This window comes from Caretta caretta, chromosome 8 (genome assembly GCF_965140235.1).
Source record: "Caretta caretta isolate rCarCar2 chromosome 8, rCarCar1.hap1, whole genome shotgun sequence".
NCBI classification, from domain to species: Eukaryota; Metazoa; Chordata; order Testudines; family Cheloniidae; genus Caretta; species Caretta caretta.
In genome coordinates, this window is record NC_134213.1 from 67932800 (window position 1) to 67956378 (window position 23579).

Sequence of the window (23579 nt, forward strand, 5' to 3'; positions counted from 1 at the left end):
GGCAGCAATAAAGTCCAAAAACAAAAGGTAAAATAGTTTGTACCTTGGGGAAGTTTTAACCTAAGCTGGTAAAAATAAGCGTAGGGTTTTTTTCATGCAGGTCCCCACATCTGTACCCTAGAGTTCAGAGTGGGGAAGCAACCTTGACAACTGCAATTGATAGAAATGCCACAACTGTTAGCAAATTCCTTAAAACCTTTACAGTTGTTATGCAAGACAAAATCTGACTTCAGATGTGCATGCACAATTGACTTCAGGGATGGATATCTGAGGGTGGAACCTGTCTCTATTTTGGGTGTGTCACATATTCACACCTCTGAAAAATGCAATGTCTCCGTTCTGATATATATGTAATAGGCGCCAAGAAAGGGAAAAGATTACTTCTGGAAAGTAGGCTTTTTCTTGTTAATGAAAATGGTTGATTGAAATTGCATGACTGGTCTACTGAGGAATTACAAAGCACAGATTCAGTCACTTTGTCTTTTTAAGACTGCTTGCCATTACTAATAGACACAGATCAATGAAAGCTACAGAAAAATTGCAACTACTTTACTTATTGAATATAGTGAGGTTTTTTATTTAATCTGGTCCATTGCAAAAAGAAGTAAACTTTAATTACCCTTTTCATGGTTTTGAAAGAAATTAAAAATACTATATATATATATATATATATATATATGACATGCTAGAGTATCATTGCCATGACGTGCTAATAAACTAGTAATCTGAAAACTTTTTAACATATTGGAAACAGGTAAAAAGAGTGCGATTTAGATTAGAGATTGGCCTAAAGCAAAACTTAATATGCAAACTTGGGTTCAGCTCTTAACTTTGACGCTGGCCCATCTCCAATGGCTGGAGATGGGACACTAGGTGGAGAAGGCTCTGAATTACTACAGTAAATTTTTTCCCAGGTGTCTCGCTGGTGTGTCTTGTGAACATGCTCCAGATCTAACTGCCATATTTGGAGTCCAGGAAGGAATTTCCCCCCAGGTTAGACTGGCGGAGACCCCTGGACTGTTTTTGCCCCCTCGCCCCCCGCAGCATGGGGTCACTTATTTGTTTGAACTAGAGCACATGATGAATCCTTTGTAATTTTAAGTCTTCAAATCATGATTTGAGGACTTCAATTACTCAGCCAGAGGTTATGGGTCTATTACAGGAGTGGGTGCTTGAGCTTCTGTGGCCTGTGATGTGGAGGAGGTAAGATGAGCTGATCATGCTGGTCCCTTCTGGCCCTAAAATCTATATCAAAGTTATGTCCCCAACTTGGAGTGGAAAGGGAGTGTTTTGAAATCCAAGTGCATATGTTCTAGTGTCGGCCTTCACTAATGGAGATTTGCATACTATTTTTTTTAAACATAGCATGGTTTCCTTTAAGCGGCATTTAACTATTCAGTTGTCCTTGTCAGGTTCCATTGGTCTCAAACCTAGGTCCACCACACTCCACCTTACAGACAGCAGAAGCCCAAGGTACAAGCTCCCCACCATGTGCACTCTGACCAGGAGAGCTCCAAGCCTCCTGATTGAGCCACAGCCCCTATTTAAACTAGAGGGTCATGACCTATTGGCCTCAAACCCAGATCTACAGGGTTCATAGGAGCAGCCACACTTCATCCCTCTACTTAGCAGCTTGCTGCTAACTACTAACCCATGAAGCCCAACCCCATTTTGAGGCTCTTAATTGTGACATCTTATTGGTGGAGTCCCAGAGCAGCTGACTGACCTGCTGGCTCTGCTTAAGTCAGCAACAGGAGCAGGAAGCTGTCTGTACAAGTGGGCTTCACTCTGCTGTGGATGGCTGGTCTGGTGTTGACCTTTTCCTGTCTTCTTTATTGGCCTGACTCTTGATCCCTACCCCCTGGTTCCTCTCTGGATTCTGGTGTTCTAACCCAGCCTGATTCCTGATACCTGGCACTTGGAGCCTTGGGCTGTGCCTGATGCTAACCCATAGGCCAGGTTGCCCACACCCTGCCCCTGACCACCAGTGAGTATGAAGTTAACATTAACAATTTGTGAAAGTTATCCTACAAACTACCAAATCAAATCCTTGAGGGCTTTGTTCAGTGTAAACTGGTCTCTGGCTACAGATGAGCCAACAACTGTTAAAAGAAGGTGTGAGAATAGCCAGTACCCCATGTACATGAACATCTGTGGCCTCATCAACTCCCCCACAATGAACCCTTTCAGCTCTCCTTTCTTCAACCAAGTTCCCCTTTGCTTTCCCAGTTACAGGTCCTTGTCACAGATCTTCAGGTCATTTTTCTCCCTGCTTTCTAGGTCTCATGAATTTCCCTACCATCACAGGCCTCCTCTGCTTGCCCTCCCTCTTGCAAGTCTCCTCTGCCTCTTCTCCTTGCTGGTCTTCTTTCACTGTTGCTCCAATGCCTTGCACACTTGCTTAGCTTCTGCTTCAACCTATTTCCCCTGCCCCTTTCTCAAACTCCTTTTAGAATCATAGAATATCAGGGTTGGAAGGGACCTCAGGAGGTAATCTAGTTCAACCCCCTGCTCAAAGCAGGACCAATCCCCAACTAAATCATCCCAGCCAGGGCTTTGTCAAGCCTAACCTTAAAAATATCTAAGGAAGGAGATTCCACCACCTCCCTAGGTAACACATTCCAGTGCTTCACCACCCTCATAGTGAAAAAGTTTTTCCTAATATCCAACCTGAACCTTCCCCACTGCAACTTGAGACCATTACTCCTTGTTCTGTCATCAGCTACTACTGAGAACAGTCTAGATCCATCCTCTTTGGAACCCCCTTTCAGGTAGTTGAAAGCAGCTATCAAATCCCCCCTCATTCTTCTCTTCCACAGACTAAACAATCCCAGTTCCTTCAGCCTCTCCTCATAACTCATGTGTTCCAGTCCCCTAACCATTTTTGTTGCCCTCCGTTGGATGTTTTCCAATTTTTCCAGATCCTTCTTGTAGTGTGGGGCCCAAAACTGGACACAGTACTCCAGATGAGGCCTCACCAATGTCGAATAGAGGGGAACGATCACGTCCCTCGATCTGCTGGCAATGCCCCTACCTATACATCCCAAAATGCCATTGGCCTTCTTGGCAACAAGGGCACACTGCTGACTCATATCCAGCTTCTCGTCCACTGTAACCCCTGGGTCCTTTTCTGCAGAACTGCTGCCTAGCCATTCGGTCCCTAGTCTGTAGTGGTGCATGGGATTCTTCCGCCCTAAGTGCAGGACTCTGCACTTGTCCTTGTTGAACCTCATCAGATTTCTTTTGGCCCAATCCTCTAATTTGTCTAGGTCCCTCTGTATGCTATCCCTACCCTCCAGCGTATCTACCTCTCCTCCCAGTTTAGTGTCATCTGCAAATTTGCTGAGGGTGCAATCCACACCATCCTCCAGATCATTTATGAAGATACTGAACAAAACCGGCCCCAGGACCAACCCTTGGGGCACTCCACTTGATACCGACTGCCAACTAGACCTGGAGCCATTGATCACTACCCACTGAGCCCGACAATCTAGCCAACTTTCTATCCACCTTATAGTACATTCATCCAGCCCATAGTTCTTTAACTTGCTGGCAAGAATACTTGTGGGAGCCCGTGTCAAAAGCTTTGCTAAAGTCAAGGAACAACACGTCCACTGCTTTCCCCTCATCCACAGAGCCAGTTATCTCGTCATAGAAGGCAATTAGATTAGTCAGGCATGACTTGCCCTTGGTGAATCCATGCTGACTGTTCCTTATCACTTTCCTCTCCTCTAAGTGCTTCAGAATTGATTCCTTGAGGACCTGCTCCATGATTTTTTCAAGGCCTGAGGTGAGGCTGACTGGCCTGTAGTTCCCAGGATCCTCCTTCTTCCCTTTTTTAAAGATGGGCACTACATTAGCCTTTTTCCAGTTGTCCGGGACTTCCCAGGATCGCCATGAGTTTTCAAAGATAATGGCCAATGGCTCTGCAATCACATCCGCCAACTCCTTTAGCACTCTCGGATGCAGCACATCCAGCCCCGTGGATTTGTGCTCGTCCAGCTTTTCTAAATAGTCCCAAACCACTTCTTTCTCCACAGAGGGCTGGTCACCTCCTCCCCATGCTATGCTGCCCAGTGCAGTAGTCTGGGAGCTGACCTTGTTCGTGAAGACAGTGGCAAAAAAAGCATTGAGTACATTAGCTTTTTCCACATCCTCTGTCACTACGTTGCCTCCCTCATTCAGTAAGGGGCCCACACTTTCCTTGACTTTCTTCTTGTTGCTAACATACCTGAAGAAACCCCTCTTGTTACTCTTAACATCTCTTGCTAGCTGCAACTCCAGGTGTGATTTGGCCTTCCTGATTTCACTCCTGCATGCCCGAGCAATATTTTTATACTCTTCCCTGGTCATTTGTCCAATCTTCCACTTCTTGTAAGCTTCTTTTTTGTGTTCAAGATCAGCAAGGATTTCACTGTTAAGCCAAGCTGGTCGCCTGCCATATTTACTATTCTTTCTACATATCGGGATGGTTTGTCCCTGTAACCTCAATAAGGATTCTTTAAAATACAGCCAGCTCTCCTGGACTTCTTCCCCCCTCATGTTATTCTCCCAGGGGATCCTGCCCATCAGCTCCCTGAGGGAGTCAAAGTCTGCTTTTCTGAAGTCCAGGGTCTGTATTCTGCTGCTCTCCTTTCTTCCTTGTGTCAGGATCCTGAACTCGACCATCTCATGGTCACTGCCTCCCAGATTCCCATCCACTTTAGCTTCCCCTACTAATTCTTCCCGGTTTGTGAGCAGCAGGTCAAGAAGAGCTCTGCCCCTAGTTGGTTCCTCCAGCACTTGCACCAGGAAGTTGTCCCCTACCCTTTCAAAAAACTTCCTGGATTGTCTGTGCACTGCTGTATTGCTCTCCCAGCAGATATCAGGGTGATTGAAGTCTCCCATGAGAACCAGAGCCTGTGATCTAGTAACTTCCGTGAGTTGCCGGAAGAAAGCCTCGTCCACCTCATCCCCTGGTCCGGTGGTCTATAGCAGACTCCTACCACAATATCACCCTTGTTGCTCACACTTCTAAACTTAATCCAGAGACACTCAGATTTTTCTGCCGTTTCATACTTGAGCTCTGAGCAGTCATACTGCTCCCTTACATACAGTGCAACTCCCCCACCTTTTCTGCCCTGCTTGTCCTTCCTGAACAGTTTATATCCATCCATGACAGTACTCCAGTCTTGTGAGTTATCCCACCAAGTCTTTTCTTCTTCCTCTTCCTCCTTTGCCTTCTGCTTCACATGCTGTCCTCCAGTTTGTATGAGAAAATAAGTGGTGGGTTTCTGGCCTATCTACAAGATCCTCTGAAGTGGTGCTGTATGGTAGCTGCTGAAGTTTAGCATTTATTAACTGTGTACAGTGGAGGGTATTTCCCTTCAGCTTCCCTACCCATTTGAGTGGTATGGAGAGAGATCTCAGAAAGGAATGTGGCTGCTGCTTCAGATTTTATGAATTTACAGAGGACAAGAGAAGTGGGATAAAGGATTAGCTAGATCATGAGAAAAAGAGAGAGAAAAGAATTGTCAGGAAGGTATTGAGACACATGACCTGCCTTGTACAGGTATAAAAAAGAAGACAATGAAGAAACTTATCAAGCAGCTGTTGATATAGTATTATAGATGGTGAATTTCACGGTGGATAAGAAAGGCAAATATCAAATGCTCCTCCTTGTTAGGATAGAGATATTCAGGCCTGTCTGTAAAGGCCTATACTCTAAGAATTTAGGTGTATTCTTATCACTTGGCTAGTGACAGAGGTACAAAAGAAAGAATCAAAATCACTGTCTGCCGGTGTAAGGGCCTTCTCTTACTGTGACAGTTTGGGGCCCTGTGCTTAGGCTCAGGCCTTTGGCTAAGCAGCAGAGGCAGCCATAAGCTGGGAAGCGAACGGTCACATCCTCACATTCCAAACTAGTCACACTGAAATAAGGTGCTATTCGGCTGTTAGGAATACAATCCTGTCCTGATAGTGCCTATCACCTCCAGAGAAAGGGAAGTGCCGAGAAAATGTAAAAGAAAACTTAGTTTGATAGCATCCTGTCTGGCAAAAACTCACTTATCAATAGCTGGGATGTGAAATCCTCACTTCTGTATTGTTTTGTCATTATAGTTCCCACTTTGCTATTGTTTGTCTGTATAATCTCTGTCTGGTTCTGTGATTGTTCCTGTATGCTGTATAATTAATTTTGCTGGGTGTAAACTAATTAAGGTGGTGGGATATTCTTGGTTACATAATCATGTTACAATATGTTAGGATTGGTTAGTTAAATTTCAGGAAAATGATTGGTTAAGGTATAGCTAAGCAGAACTCAAGTTTTACTATATAATCTGTAGTCAATGAGGAAGTGAGTGGGTGTGGGTGGGAGTGGGTGGGGGAGATGGGAACAGGGAATGTTGGTAAGAAAATTGGAATCATGTTTTGCTAAAGGGGGAAATGGGAACAGGGAATGGGGGTAAGGAAATTGCAATCATGTTTTGCTAAAGGGGGAGATGGGAACAGGGAATGTTGGTAAGAAAATTGGAATCATGTTTTGCTAAAGGGGGAAATGGGAACAGGGAATGGGGGTAAGGAAATTGCAATCATGTTTTGCTAAAGGGGGAGATGGGAACAGGGAATGGGGGTAAGGAAATTGGAATAATGTTTTGCTAAGGGCAGGAATGGGAACAGGGACACAGGTGTAAGGCTCTGTGGTGTCAGAGCTGGGAAGGAGGACACTAAGGAAGGAAACTGGAATCATGCTTGCTGGAAGTTCACCCCAGTAAACATCGAATTGTTTGCACCGTTGGACTTCGGGTATTGTTGCTCTCTGTTCATGCGAGAAGGACCAGGGAAGTAAGTGGGTGAAGGAATAAGCCCCCTAACACTCCTAACAGTATCTTCAACCAAAATGTAAATACAGATTTATCACAAGACTAATCATATAGAAAAAATATTCAGTGGTGGAATACAACATATTTAGCATGATTCTGTATATTAGGGGGCTAGGCTGTGAGGTGAATCCTCCCACACTGGAAAACCCATTCTGCTTTCTCTCTCATGGAGATTTTTTATTTGTTGTTTCTTGCTTTCTTTATTCTAAAATAAGTCACTTAAACTTGAAGTATCTATTTTTTTTCTTCTCTATTGAAAATATTGCACCACAATACCTGCAGTCATATGTGAGTGGCACGCTCATGATTGTCCTTTTGTGATATTTGTTCCATTTGTTTTGTTTTTTTTCCTCTTTACTATTTAATTTTTATTTTCTCTGTATAGGTCATGACACATCATCATCCATTTTTTTAACTTGGTAAAACAATAGCAATAAGAAATTTTGAGCTTACATAACTACATATTTTCATTTCTTCCATAAGCATTATTGGGAAGATCTTCAAAGGCACAAATGGCTGTTACATGCCCATTGAAATTCAGCTCGTGTTAGGCACCTAACTACCATTTGCTTCTTTGAAAAGCTCCCCTGATGTAACATCTGAGATGGTCATGCATCCCAGAGAGTTCATTTGTTTTGAATGCAAACCCAGCCCTTGTCTTTGAGGGCCTGTTGTATTCCTGGTGCTCCACCAACAGAGCTGTGGGCATCACCAGCAGAAAGCAGACCTGGAGTGGGGACACTGTGGTGCTCTGTCAGGGACCTTGAATCAAGCTTGCACAACCTTGGAAGTGAGGATGGGAGGCTGAAGGAATGCAGGGATGTGGAGGTATAAGGCATGGAAGGAGGTGAAGGACATCTCTCAGAAAGCTGACAATGCTCCAGCCAGAATTTATAGCTTCTCCTCACCTTGCATAGTTCCACCTACCCTCGTAAGCAACTTCAAAGCCTACCAGTGCTATCAATCTTTATAATAAAATTAATAAGAATTAATTCATAGAATTACAATTTGTATTTCTTACATAGGCCAAATACTTCTGTCCATATTCTATATTTTCAGACTTTTTTTTTTAATGTAGGAAAGATCCAGTCACAGTGTATTGTTTCTTTACTGTTGTTGATGGCCCTGCTCTTTTCATTCAGTTTGTTTAGTGTTTTCCATGTGTTCTACGATTGTCTGCCTTTGAATGTAATCTACAGCCTTACTGCATCCATACAGAATAGCACATTACCATCAACTTGAAATTTGTCCTTACCAAACTCAAATCACCTTTAGAGGGTGATTTTTTAAATAAAGTTTTTTGGCATCTTTTCCTAAATTTAATTACGTCTGGAGGCTGAAGTAAAATTTGAGGTGCATTAAAACACAAACCCCATATGCTGTTGAATAACCTCTACACACTAAAGCAGTTTATTGAAGTATGATTAGCTGTGCATTCAAAATGCATTCAAAAACCAACCACAAGAGGGGAAGGTTGTGCGCATTGAATAAGTGATACTGGTACTTTCAGTAAAATTTAGTTAATGTTTTTATTTTTTCACAAAATGTAAACACTAAAAATTCTCAGTAAAAATGCAAATTCTGCATTTTTTCTGAGGCAAACAGATTGCTAGGATCCATGGTGATCTATGTGAGATGATTTGATGGTCTCAGCTCAGTGTCTAGTGGGCAGATGTTCCTCTCACAAGAGCTATCATCTCAGTTGGCACCCTTGTTGGCAGAGAGGCCATGGATTGAGTAGACCTGGGGACTGAACTACATCTTACTCTCCAGAACAACAGTGTGGTGGTCCCTCTAAAACAAAATTGGGGCACACTGGCAGGGTGTTTGCATAGTCAGTGCCCCTGCTGAACTCTTGTGTGGTTTAAATGGAGGAATTCAGTTACCAGGACTGTCAAACCAGGACCATCGGTATTAAAACCAATAGAAACAAAACATAATCCTTGGCTGAGTGCTCTCTTGTGACTACTGCATGACATGGTGCCTGACAAATAATTCTCCTTAAAGTAATTGTTCAATGGGAAAAGATAGCACAAGGGAGTCCTAGAGCTACCGTTACTAGAACAGATGAGAAGGGGAATTTCTATTAATTTCAATAGAGGTAATACACAGGCAGGGTATTCAGCATGATTTTAAAATTGAAAGTGGTGAATCTGTTAAATATAATAGCCTTATAAATTCCAACATTATTCCATGTCTGAAAAGTAAACAAAGGGAAAATGAAATGATCTGAAAAGAATGGTGGCGTCTGTCAAATAAATAAGTGGAACCAACTTTTCTCTGTGTTAATGTCAATTTTAATTTTAACTCTCTCTAAAGAGATACAAGATAGTAATTTTATAAAGAAAAGACTTCAATTAAGAAAACAACCTGATCTGGTGAGGAGCATTTTGAGCTATAAAAGCAAGATATCTCCACAGGAAAGAACTCATTCATTAAAACATTGCCATCACCAAGGTTTATTGAAGTTCACAGAACCCAAAAAGACACAGCTCTAGAGTTTATACCCACTCCTCAAGCGTTTGAAGAAATCATCCTTCCACTTCATGCCTTACCCTTTTATCAGCCGTACTATGACCCAGATTTTAAAGATAGTTAGGTCGAAAATCTCATTTCTGAAATGAGATTTAGGCTTCTAAATCAACAATGCCTAAATACCTTCAAAAATGCAGGCTACATGCTTACATGGTAACACACTATAGAATATCTTGCTATGTAGTATTGCTTACAGAGGGCCAGGATGCTCCTCTCTTACATTTATGAGCAGTTACTCACAGGTATAATCCTGCTGAAAGCAATGGCAGTAAATTTGTGCACAACCTGGCCTATAATCTTATGATTTTAATGGCTATTGGAGATTATATCAAAATAGCTCAAGGTCATGATTTTCTTTCTTCGATAGAGTACTGTAAATCTTAATAGTATCATCCTAACATCTGAAAGGACTTTACACTTGATTCATTAAATCAAAGAAATCTCACAACACCTCTGTTAGTATATAAGTATTATTAACATCATTTTACAGGCAGAGAAATGGGGAAGTACTCACATTTTAACCAAATTATGGAGATTTTTAGCCTGTTTTAATTTGAAATTTTAAGTTGGTGAAATAGAGTAAGTGCAAAATGTTGCTCAAACCTGTGTCTCGGCAAACTAAGCTCTCAGTTTTAATATATTTGGGCATTAAAACTACCAAATATTTTTTTTCCTTAACACAGTAACCTGCATAGAAAGAACCACAATAATTACTTTTACAAGTATCGATTTCAACACTTACATGGGAGCACTTATTAACTGTACCCTCCAATCATTCATTCTATTCTGAATATCTATTACTCACGAGGGCCAAATCTAGAAGTCTTGAACTCAATATTTATGCAGTCCCACTGGCCTCAGTAGCACATTTGCCTGAGTTATACCTAAGTAAGCCCTTCAGAATCTGGACCCTAGTGGAAATATGAGAGCTGAATTTAAAAAGAATTGCCCTGAGTACACAGAAATATAGCATATAAGGGGTGAAGAAGAAAATCCCTGGATCTTAGGTTTTAACTTATTAATTCCTATCTGAATTTGTTATCTTCTACCTTCCCTTAAAAACTTTTCACTTAAATATTTTGAAAGAAATTGCTCTCATTTTTACTGGCTTGGTGTCAATCAGACTCATACCATCCTTCCGCATAGGATGGAGGTCGATGGCTTCCCTTTAGCATGGTCAATGGAACCCATTTACTTTTCTGATGACTGTTCAGTATCCATATACTATACAGCCATACATATACTATACAACCAGGTCGGTGACTGACATTGCTAAGGGTGGCCAATGCAAAAGTCCAGGGACAATGTTTCCTTTTTGTGAATCAAAATTAGATTCAGCAAATTTTCTTAATGCTAAATTTACAAAGCCAGAACTATTACAGCAGCTTATATGGAGCCAGCATTTTGACTGCATAGATAACTAAACTACCTGAAGATAGGTTAAGATAAGTCATTGATAAACATTATTGAGCCATATGGTAGTGCTTTCAGTTCTTCACATAGTATTTCACTTTTTTTTTTGTTTTTTCTTTCAAAAATGGTACTCGGTATTTCATCCAAAGTAGGGCATTTGTGTTTAACCCGCAAATACAGGGATAGTCCATCCAAATCAAATGATCTCACACATTACCTATTCATTATTATTATTTTCTTGGTATTGCAGTAGTAAATACAAGCCTTAGTTGTAGCCTAAATTGAACTTACATAGGTACTTTTTTCTTTTAAGCATAAAAAAATGATGTTAGAAACATTTCATAAGGGGCAAGAGGGCACAGAATTGTGGAAGACATAAAAATGCATTTTGCAGTATTGCCATGATTTCATTGTAACTCTAGTAATTTGGGGACGGGGGGGGGGGGGTTGAGCTTTTTCTATCTGTGTCATGAAAGGCTGCAACTCATGAATTTTCTCTTATTCAAAATGGTCATCATCTCATATTCTTGTCAATGGGACTGAAGTCAGTAAGATGGCTATCATTTTCATATAGGATATCTGTGTGTGGAAGTGAGACTGCCCTTAAGTTGACTGCCATCTCCCACTCTTCTCAATGGGATTCTAGCCCTGCTCACAGGCAAAATGGCTGCCACTCTGAGTCAGGTGTCTTGACAGGACACCGAGATTGTGAGGAGCAGCAGACACTGTGAAAGGTGTATGAGGGGAACAGGGCATTGCGGGGAACAGGAGGCAGATTTAAGGGTTATAGGGGGATGTGGGTATAGGACAGAGGCTGAGGGAATGCAGAGGATAGTGATGGGGTAGGAGATGGAGGGTAGGAGATGGGGGTAGGAGATGTCAGGTCCCTCAGGCTAGGAGGTAGTGGTGGGAAAGGCAGTCTCTGAGTAGCCAGGGGAAGGTAATGTTGCATTATTGCCAACTTGAAAACTCATCACAAGTCACAGGATTTTGGAGTCTGCAAGTGGAGCTATTGCAATGATGCGAGAAGCAGCCCCTATCTTCTGATTTTTTTTTCAGGGCTGGTCAAGCACTGTAGAAGAGCCTTGGAGCGAAAGACACAGATCAGCCCTTCCACTAAGCCCTGCCTTCAGGTATGGCTCTGCAGTAGAGAGAGCATCCGGGGGCAATGGGAGGCAGGGGATAGGGGAGTTGGGGAAGTGGTGCAGCTGGGACTTGGGTGGAGGAGTAGTTAGGGAGGGGTCTGCCCACCTGGATCCAAGGGTAGTATTGGGGTCACACTGCCTTGGGAAGGTGGGATGTGTTGCTGCTGGAACCTAGGCAGGGAAGTCCTCGAGCAGCAGGAGGCAGAGAAGTGTTGCTGCTGGGACAAAACAGTAATAGGAAATGAACAGCAGTTCCCTTATCTTAAGGGAGAGGAGAGGGTAAGTGGAGTCTCCATCTGAGCAGGCAGGGAGAGGCATGCATTTTTGTGTGCATTAAAGGTTGATTTTTTTTTCAATCTGATCTGATACTCTGACAGAGGAGAGTTACAAAGTCAATGGCAGACTAAAAACCCTGATTTGATTTTTAAATCTCAAGATGTGTTTGGCCAGTCTCATGATTTCTGATCTCTTGAGGTAAGCAATACTGATTTTTGACACTATGTCGCCCGTCTTCTCTATTTTTCAGGTAGCACATTTCCACTCTTCTAAGAAAGCTGCTCTTGTAAGTTTGCACATTTAATCATGCCTTTATTTCAGAGCAGTACAAATTAAGGTTGGATTGACTGCTTTCATTTTGAATTGCCTAGATTTGTTGGTTTCTCAGGCTGCAACAGCATTCACATTAGGCAGTATGGCCCCAATACTATCATTGGATCTCGGTTGGCACATCCTTGTGCTTGTATGCAGCCCATTGGCTTTGGGTGGGGCTCTTGAGAGTGCAAAGTGTACATCTAATTGTATGACGGGATCCAATTAATGTTTACCCACGCTTCAATGGACCCATAACTGAGCAGGGGGAGCCCCTTCTGTGGTTGTCAGGCCCATATAGCTCCAGCCCTCCAAACTCAGGAAAGAAACTGCGGGGATGAGTTAGTTCAGCTGCTGATGGGATGAGACCAGATTTTGTGGGTCAAAGCAGCTGCATGTGTAATGCTGACAGACCCCCATTGGCAGAGGCGGGATCGAATCTGGGTCCTCTAGAGTTTAATACATGAGCCTCTACCGCATGAGCTATAAGCCAACTCGCTCTTAGCGAAGGTTGTAGAGCAGACTCCTTAAACTCTCTCTAAGTGGTCTTGGTGCCACTAGATGGGACATAACACCTCACCCAAGAGGTGTGTGTTACATAGGAACAGCTTTGCTGTGCAAAATCAGTGGCCGACTGGAGGCTGGCTGTAAGGTCAGTCCAAATGTACATCACTATAAATCACTGAATAGGTGAATGGCACACAAAAGCTACTATACGTATTCTTCAAGAAAACAAATATTACTTACGCCAATAGCAGGAATTTATTGCTATGTCCAGAGAAATTAGTATAAAATACTGTAGGAATCCATTTTTTGGCCTGGACTGGTGGAATCCTTTTAAAAATGTACGTCACTCTGTTTCATCTTCCCCAGAGTATAATTCAAAGCCAAGAAAAATATCATTTATCTCCTTATTTTGTTTAAACATTGACACTTTACATTTCATCTCTAACAAATACACGTGACACCATCCTAGCTGAAATGTTTGTCTTTATTTAAATATTAACATGGTACTTCCATAGCCCTTTACTCTATATCTTGAGATAGCTGGTTTTATATATTATTCATGTCAATCAATTTAAATCTTCTTTCAGCTCTAATCTAAAAGCATGTATAGTGTCAAGGTTTCCTTACCCCCCATATCACCACCAATAAGTTATTTATTGGATAGGTCCCTCACAGTATAATATATACAAATAGTGTTCACCATTGCCATATTCTGAATGTAAAAATCATAAAACCAATATTCTGTACATATATAAAAAGATTTATCTCATCTAGTAGGTTCAGAAGTGACCTTTCTTAACATTGCATCCTTCATCACTGACTTTCTATCTAGATACTTTTATGGTCCTCATCACCAGAGTACCTGAAAACTTCACAATCATTAATGGATTTTATGGAAGTATCCCCATTTTAGAGGTGAGGAACTGAAGTATGAGGAAGAGTAAACTAGCTTGCTCAAAGTCATATGGAAGGTTTGCCTGTGAGGCTGGAACTGAACCAAGGGCTCCTGAGTTTCAGTCCAATGGCCTTCCATTAGATTATCCTTTTCTTTCCCTACAGAATTCTTGAAATAGTTTTATATATAACAGAGTGAGTAATTCCTAGCGAATAATTTATTCAACTTTTATTTTTCCTTCTATCCATAATTTTATTGAATTTTCCAAAATATTCACTGAACATTTTTCTGAATAATTCATGGCATATAGATTATTTGTGAGCAGTTTGTTGTGACTATGCAATATTCAGAATTAGAAATGTGAGTGATTTTGATTAGACATGTAGGTCATCTGGTATGTTTCTGCTTCCTCTGAATGAGTGTAACTCTTAGAACAGACTTCTGGTGTGAATACTTCTGATTATGAACTCTAAACTCAAGTTCTGAAAATTCTATAGTAATTTTCTGAAAACTAGCTGTTTTGGCAGGTAGTCCTGCCAATAGACTCTTGCTAGAATAAAGCACAGAAAGTGGACACAATCGTGCCCAGTATGGGGTTGAAGACAGCCTACATGTATTTGTTTAAAAGAATTCAGCTCACAATACTTTGCTGGATTATACGGGTGTGACCAGCACAGAGAGAGAGAGTAGGGAGCTCATCTGTAATGGGATCTACAGGCCCCATAATGAGTTTAAGACAGAGGGGGAGGAGAACCTCTCCTGTTCACAAGCAACCAGCTTGATTACACCTCCATGTAGCTACCAGAGCTACCAATCATGGAGACAGGCACCCACAGACGCAACCAATAGACAAAACAAGGCCTGCTATAAAGGAGAGAGTATTGAGGAGGCAGAAAGGCCTGGGACAGCAAAGGGGAAACAGCCTTGCACCAGGCTATCTCCAGGAAAGTAACAAAAAAAACCTGAAGGAGACTGAAAGCCCTAAAATCTAAAGGACTGCTAAGCTTAATTAGAGGTGAAAATTCCAGGTATTGACTTGATTGAAGACAAGCTAAGGAAGGTCAGCCAGGAGAATGTGGGGCTCCTCAAAAGACCACACCAAGAAACTATGATGGCCTCAAATTGGGCCTCAATCTTTGTAGTCAATGAGAGATTTGGCATTGGCCTCAGTTGGAGCAGGACTGGGGTCTTTGGCTCCTGACTGATACATGCAACAAAACTGGTAAAACTGTGATCTGGAGGGAGACTTACCGAGTTGTAACATCTTTGCAGGTAATATGTATAGGAAAGGTGGAAGGAAAAGAGGAAAAATTAGGGGGAGCCTCTCAGGAAGTAATGGGAAAATACTTGTATTCCTGTCCAGTAATTAGTCTTTATCTCTTGTTGCTTTTAACATTTCTCTCAATCAGTTGGGCTTTAAATGGTATCATTGGTTCAATATATCATAGGAGAGTGCACATTAAGTCACTATAAAAATAGCTGCTTTTCCCATACTGACTAGTTTTCCTCATTTCATATTTTATAAATAAAATATAGAAAAGAGACACATTAAGGTGAAACTAATTTTTCAATATGAATAGCTAAGTGAAATCTCTTCCTTTGGAAAAAAAATAATCCATTAAAATGAATGACTATTGATCCTACATATTTCTGTCTTCAGGCATCAAAGAGAATCCATGCTGAGTTATTCATGCTGAGAGTAAGTGGCAGTGGTCCTGGGAAGAGGTAGACCACGCCAGTAGTATGTCGGCCTGATTTGAAACCAGTGACATATACAGGCTAGACTGAAGGAACTGTAGGACAGGATCTCTGTGGATGGGAAACTGCTGAGTATGGAAGCTATGCTCCCACCCTCCAGCAAATACCCTCTCTTCAAGTCTCCCTCTGTATGAGAGTTTTGAATCTTTCAGTGGAAAATATTACCCATTAAGGCTGATTCCTCAAATAATATGCTGGATTAAAAAGATGAACCTGAGACACAATTACTGGAATGTGTTTTATTTATGCTAGAAGTCTAAATACTAAGATGGGTGAACTTAAGTGTCTGATATTTTATAAGGGTATTGATATAATAGGCATCACAGAAACTTGGTGAAACAATGATAATCAATGGGATATGATAATACCAGGGTACAAAACATATAGGAATGATAGCGTAGACCATACTGGTGGGAGAGTGGCACTATAGGTGAAAGCATAGTCAAATATAGTAAAAAAAAATCTGAAATGAATCCAAACTGCACCACAGAAATCTGTATGGATAGAAATTTCATGCTTGAATAAGAATATAGCAGTAAAAATATACTACTGACCAGAATGGGATAATGAGTGTGAAATGCTCTGGGAGATTAGAGAGGCTAAAAATATAGAAAACTCAATAGCGAGGGATTTCAGCTATCTCTATATTGACTGGGTACATGTCACCTCAGGTTGGGATGCAGAGATAACGTTTCTAGACACCATAATTGACTGCTTATTGGAGCAGATATGTGTTCCAGGACTAAGTGGAGAGGCAATTCTTGATTTAGTCCTCAGTGGAGCACAGAATCTGGTCCAAGAGGTGAATTATAGCTGAACCATTCAGTAATAGCAACAATAATGTAATGTCTGTGTGGGAATACCAAAGAAGCCCACCACAGTAGCATTTAACTTCTGAAAGGGAAACAAAACAAAAATGAGGAAGCTAGTTAAATGGAAATTAAAAAGAACAGTCACAAGATTGTTATGCCTCCAAGCTGCATGGAAACTTCTTACAAACACCATAAATAGAGGCTCAAATTAAATGTATACCCAAATAAAAAATAACACAGTAAGAGGACCAAAAAAGTGCCACCAGGCCTAAACAACAAAGTAAAAGAAGCGGTTAGAGGCAAAAAGGCATCCTTTAAAAATTGGAAGTTAAATCCTACTGAGGAAAATAGAAAGGAGCATAAACTCTGGCAAGTCCAGTATAAAAGTATAATTAGGCAGGCCAAAAAAGAATTTGAAGAGGAACTAGCAAAAGACTCAATTTTTTACTGTTAGGTTTTTAAGTACATCAGAAGTAGGAAGTCTGCCAAACAATCAGGGCCAGATTAACTTTTTTTGGGCCCAGCGCCAAACATATTTGTGGGTCCCCCTGGGGAATGATTGTAAAAGGGGCTGGGGGCAAAAGCAGGAGCTAGGGTTGGTCTCTGGAGCAAGGGAGGGGCTGGGGTAAACTGCAAGAGCAGCAGGGCTGGGGAGGGGGTAAACAGGATTTCCCCCCCACACCCCTGCCCACATAGAGCGGTACCTATCTTCTCCTAGTTCTAGCCCATTCTCTTCATCTCTCTCTGCACTGAACTGCCCCTCCTCCAGTGGGACAAAGTGGGAAAGTTCTTAAAGTTTTCTCTGAATACTGTGCGGGTGCCTCAGTTTCCCCTATGCATTTCTTAAGTATCTAGGTGGTGAGATAAGGGTGTATGATTGTTGCAGAGCCCTACGCAGGTGTGATGCTGTCTGCACAGAGAATGGTTGACACCCTGTCTTCTGGCAACTGATGGCCTGGGCCCCTCCAACTGAAGGTGTTGGAGAACACAGAGATCAGGTGGCCTCCTGGCCCGGGAAAGAGACAAAGGACAGAGGAGGAGCTGGAGCTGGCTGGGGAAATGGAGGGAGGTCCAGAACTGGTGTCTGGGCTCCCTACCCCACAGGACAGACCTGACTGGGGGGTCCTGTCTTCCATACCTACAAGTGCTGCTTTGACTGTGTTCCTGTCGTCTAATAAACCTTCTGTTTTACTGGCTGGATGAGAGTCATGGTGAATCGCAGGAAGTGGGGGGTGCAGGACCTGACTCCCCCACACTCTGTGACATCCAGCAGCAGCAGGACAGGTTCTCTTCCAGTCCTCTGGGGTGGGTGTCGGGAGTGGGAGGAGAGGAGGCTAATGTGGTTACTCCTATAACTGGACTTTTAGTTTCCAGTCAGCACTGCTAACCGGACACCCAGGTCTCATTTTCTACTGGAGTTTCCAGTCTAAAACTAGATACCTGGCAACAGGGCTGCCAGAAAAGCCTGAGGGCAGGAGGAGGGGCAAGCAATCATTTTTAAAAGTGAGAGGGCTAAGCCTTAAGCTGTGGGAAGTAAGGGGTGGGTGGGCTAGGGAGTGGAGAGGAGCAAATGGGCAGGGCCTGTCTGCTGTACTGCCCAGGTAGGTTGGAGTCTGTGGGGATCAGCTGACACAGTATCCCCAGCCCAGGTGACGTGACAGCCAGTGGTGGATTTAGAGTTTGTGGGGCCCCCCGGCCCTGTGCTCAGCTTCATTTTTTGGGCCCCTCCTTGGGACCCAGCCAAGAAAAAGAACATTCTCTCTTATCTCCCGCCTCCCCCGTTTTTCATTCTTTTTTCCTTCATCCTCCTCCTATAAGTAATAGCAAGTAAATGAACATAAAGTGAGGTACCTTGATTTTTCTTGTAGTCTAACTTATTTTCCCACAGACCACCTGAAAACCGCAGAGGGTCTCGACGGAGCACTTAATGATCTTTCCAAATATTGTAAAAAAAAGTTGGGGTGCAGGGTCTGGCCTGGAGCTAGGATGAGGGAGGGGGCTCAGGGTTGGGGCAGGAGGTTGGGTTGTGGAGCGCTTACCTGGGGCAGCTCCTGTTTGGTGTGAGGGGTGCAGGTGGGAATGGGGGCGGAGAGGTGCAGGAGCTCCCATTTGGTGCTCAGGATGGGGGTGGGGATGTGGGGGGTTCAGGAGTCAGGACATGGGGTGTGGGGGGCTGGCTATGTGTGTGTGGGGGTGCAAGAGTCAGGGCAGAGGGCTGGAGGTGTGTGAGCGGGGTGCAGGGGTCAGGGCTGGGGGTGTGTGAGGGGATGCAGGGGTCAGGGTGGGCAGAGGGCTGGGGGTGTGGCCTGGGGTCGTCAGGGTGCTCACAGCAGAGGGCTGGAGGGGGTATGCCCCGATTCCAGCCCCTTCCCCAAGGTCCTGCCCCCACCTCTGCCTCTTCACCTCCTTCCTGGAGCGGCGAGCACACTGAGGCTCCGCTCTTCCCCCTCCCTCCTGCCGGCAAACAGCTGATCGGCGGCAGGGAGGTGGGGGGGGGGGGAATGCAGCACGCTGGGGGAAGAGGTGGGGGAGGAGCTTGGCTGCAGGCAGAGCCTACCCTGCTGCAGCAGGAGCCCCAGGAGCCAGCAGCACCAAGTTTCTGCCCTCTAGGGGCAGGGGGAGGAGAAGAGCAGGCCAGGCGAGGTCCCCTTTGGACCGTGGGTCCAGTGCCATGGTAAATCCGGTACTGCAAACAATCAGTGGGGCCACTGGATGATAGAATTGCTACAGGAGCACTTAAGGAAGACAAGGAGAAGCAAAATGAATTCTTCTCTTTGATCTTCACTGCAGAGGATGTAAGGGAGATACTCATATCTAAGCCATTCTTTTTCAGGTGACAAATCTGAGGAACTGTCCCAGATTGAGGTGTCAAAAGAAGAGGTTTTGGAACAAATTGATGAATTAAACAGTAATAAGTCACCATTACCAGATGGTATTCACCCAAGAATTCTGAAGGAACTCAGATATGAAATTGCAGAACTCTGAAGTGTGGTATGTAACCTATCACTTAAATCAGCTTCTATACCAGATGACTGGAGGATAGCTAACGGGACACCAACTTTTAAAAAAGGCTCCAGAGGCAATTGCAGGCTGGTAAGCCTACTTTTAATACCACGCAAACTGGTTGGAATTATAGTAAATGACAGGATTATCAGACACATAGATAAACATGATTTGTTGGGGACGAGTCAACATGGTTTTTGTAAAGGGAAGTCATCCCTCACCAATCTATTAGAATTCTTTGAGGGGGTCAACAAACGTGGACAAATGTGATTCATTGGATATAGTGTACTTGGAGTTTCAGAAAGCCTTTGACAAGGTCCCTCACCAAAGGCTTTTTAAGAAAAGTAGGCAGTCATGGGTTAAGAGGGAAGGTCCTCTCATGGATCCGTAACTGGTGAAAAGATAGGAAATAAAGGGTAGGAAAAAACATTCAGTTTTCAGAGAGATAAATAGTCGTATCTCTCACGGATCTCTACTGGGAACTGTGCTGTTCCACATATTTATAAATTATCTGAAAAAAGCAGTAAACAGTGAGGTGGTAAAATTTGCAGATGATACAAAACTACTCAGATATTAAGATATTTAAGTCTGAATCTGACTGCAAAGAGCTACAAAGGGATCTCAGAAAATTGGGTGACTGGGCAAGAAAATGGCAGATGAAATTCAACGTTGATAAATGCAAAGTAATATTCATTGGAAAACATAATCCCAACTATGCATACAAAATGATGGTTTAAATTAGCTTTTACCACTCAGGAGAGAGATCTTGGTGTCAAAGAATCATATCACCTCAAGAGGTCATCTAGTTCAGTACCCTCCATTCATGGCAGGTCAAGTGTTAGCTTGACCATCCCTGACAAGTGTTTGTCTACCCTGGTCTTAAAAATCTCCAATGATGGAGATTCCACAACTTCCTCCTGGGCAATTTATTCCAGTGCTTAACCACCCTGTCAGTTAGGAAGTTTTTCCTAATGTCCAACCTAAACCCACTGTGACAGGGTCAGGCCAGATGGCTTCAGGAGAGTAAATTTTTTTTTTGAAGCAAAAGATATTTTTTTTATTTGCATAAACACACTTACAAAGTAAAAACAGCAGCATATGCAATGTGTAACACAGCAACCAATCACAATTGTTTTCTCATTAGCTTCAGGGGAGGGAAGTGTTCAAGCTTGCCTGGGCCCAGAGCAGGGGGCTTCCTCAACTCTCGTGGTCTTCCACCCTTCCGAGTTATCTGGTGGCCCACAGTGAGGGGGCTTCATCGACTCTCGTGGTCTTCCACCCCTTCGAGTTACCTGGCACCACAACCGAGTGTCACCAACAATTCCCTCCTCTGAAAGCACCCAACAAGAGGGGCAATCTGTGGGGTGGACAATCCGGGGGGGGTGTCTGGAAGGACCCCCTCTAAGGTGGTGGTGTCTGCAGCAGCAATGGCTGGGGCTGGGGTCCCTTACTCTCTCCCCCATTCAAAGGGTCAGACAAAGGGACCCAGATGGGGACACCGAGCAGAGAACCTCGGACAGCGCCCACCGCTCCTCAAAAGCATCAAGGGAGTGGGTGGATGCCACCCAGAGGAACTCCGCCCGGATACGTGAACGGACCGAGGGTCGGAAAATGGCCCCACAGTCACAGGAAACTCCATTGGCCAACCACCTCTCTCTGGTTTTATAGATGGCCATTTTAGCCAGGGCCAGGAGGAGGTTAACTAGGAGATACCACGACTTTGTGAGGCCGTGGATGGGGAGTGCATAAATAAAAAGGTGAGGGGAAAAATGCAACCAAAAACATAATAGGAGATTTGTGAGAAGCTGGAGTAGGGACTGCAGCCTGGCGCACTCCAAATATACGTGCACCAGGGTTTCCCTCACACCACAAAAGGGACAAGTATCTGGGACGGGGGTGAACCGCGCCAAGTACGTACCCCGTGCTCACAGCTCCATGAAGGAGCCACCAACTGATGTCCCCGACGGGCCTCGGAACCAAGGTGGATTATAGGCTGGCCCATCAGGGCTGCTCACCCTCCAAAGGTGGCAGCAGGTCTCGCCGCTGTGTGTTGGGACGGGACACTAGGGTGAGGGCGTGAAGGGTGTGGAGCACGAGCGTGTATAGATGTTTCCTTAGCGTGGTTTGGAAGCGTACCAGCTGCAGTTCATGCAGCCGGCTTGCAGTGAAGGGGTGAGGGAGTCGAATGGGTCTGCGGGGCAGGGGTCCAATTAAAAGGTCTGGCGGGTCTGGGGTAGAGGGTGGGCGGGGCATGCCCTCGAGCAGGACCCTGTCGAGGTAAGCTCGAGCAGCGGGCGGCAAAGTGGCCTTCGCCTTCTGAAGTACGCGCCGGGGGGTGCGAGGTCTGGAGAGCCCAATGCGCCAGGCGAGCATCAGGGGATCCAGCCAGTCTCCCTGGTCATAGTCCAGGAGGTCTCCGACTCTCATGACTTCTGCCAGGATCAAGCTCTGGCGCACCGAGCGGGACTCCGCCACCTGCACATGGAGCTGGGGGTTGTGTAGCAGGGGCTTCGCGAGGAGATCTACCCCTCAGTGGCTGCCATGGACCTGGTCGTTAAAAACGGTTTCCAAGTCCGGAGGAGGTCCTGGTAGAAGACCGGCAGCCCCGAGAGTCTCGCAGAAGACCTCCCGGATGGAGATAAAAGAGCTGCTGGTCATATCAGAGCCCTCGGATGTGGCACAGTATGGCGTGCACCAGTGTACTCCATGGCAAACTGCCTGCACCTTAGAGGAGCCTCTGTAGGGCCTGGAGGCGGAAGACACGGACCTGAGTGTGTAGACACTTCAGGCCCTGTCCTCCTTCCTTCAGGGGTAGATGAAGAACCCCTACAGGGGCCCAGTGCATTCCTGACCAAAAGAACCCCAGAATTGATGTCTGGAGGTTGGTCAGGAAAACCGGGGCCGGGACCAGGGTGTTGAGCCGGTACCAGAGTGTGGACAGGACTAGTTGATTAAGCACCAGCGCTCTCCCTTGGAGGGAGAGACATCAGAGTAGTCCCGTCCATTTCCGGAGCCGCTCTATCACCCCGCCCTCTAAATTTTCCCAGTTTTCCAGCAGAGAGGGATGTGTGGCAGAAAGGTAAATGCCGAGGTAGAGCAGCGGACCCATGCTGTACCGGATGGTCTGAAGTGCGGGTGGGAGAGAGCTCGCCTGCCGCCAGTCTCCTACCGCCAAGCCAGAGCTCTTGACCCAGTTAACCCGGGCAGAAGAGGCTGCCGAATAGATGGCCTGGCAAGCCTCCACCCGCGCCAAGTCGCCGGGGTCCTGGATCACGGGGAGCACGTCTTCAGCATACGCCGACAGGACCAGCTGCAGCTCCGGCTCCCACAGCACCAACCCTGTCAACCTCCTGGGGAGGAGACAGAGAAAGGGTTTGATCGCCACAGCATACAGCTGGCCCAAGAGGGGGCATCCCTGCTGTACTCCTCGCCCGAAGCTGACCGGTTCGGTCAGGGTCCAGTTGAGCTTAACCAGATACTCTGTGGAAGTGTACAGCATCCGGAGAAAACCCACAAACTGGGGTCCGAAGCCAAATGCCTGCAGAGTGCTCAGGAGGTACCCATGGTCCATCCTATCGAACGCCTTCTCCTGATCTAGGGACAGGAGGGTGAATGACAGACCGTCTCTACGCCCAAGTTCCAAAAGATCCCAAACCATAAATAGGTTATCAAAGATACTGCCGTCCGGGATGGTGTAGGTCTGGTCTGGTCGGATCATGTCCGCCAGCACAGACCCTAGCCGCAGCGAGATTGCTTTCGCTACAATTTTGTAGTCCGTGCTGAGGAGTGAGACGGGACGCCAATTTAGTAAATCGCGGAGGTCCCCCTTCTTCGGCAATAAGGCGAGCACAGCTTGCCTGCACAAAAGAGGGAGGACCCTGCTCTGCAGAGACTTGGCCCAGGTGGTGACTAGGTCTGGGCCGAGGATGTCCCAAAACACGTGGTAGAACTCCACGGTCAGCCCGTCCATGCCTGGAGGCTTATTAGTGGGCATACGTCAGAGGGCTTCCGAGAACTTGGCCGGAGTGAGAGGCAATTCTAGCCGGTCTCGGTCGCTCGCGCT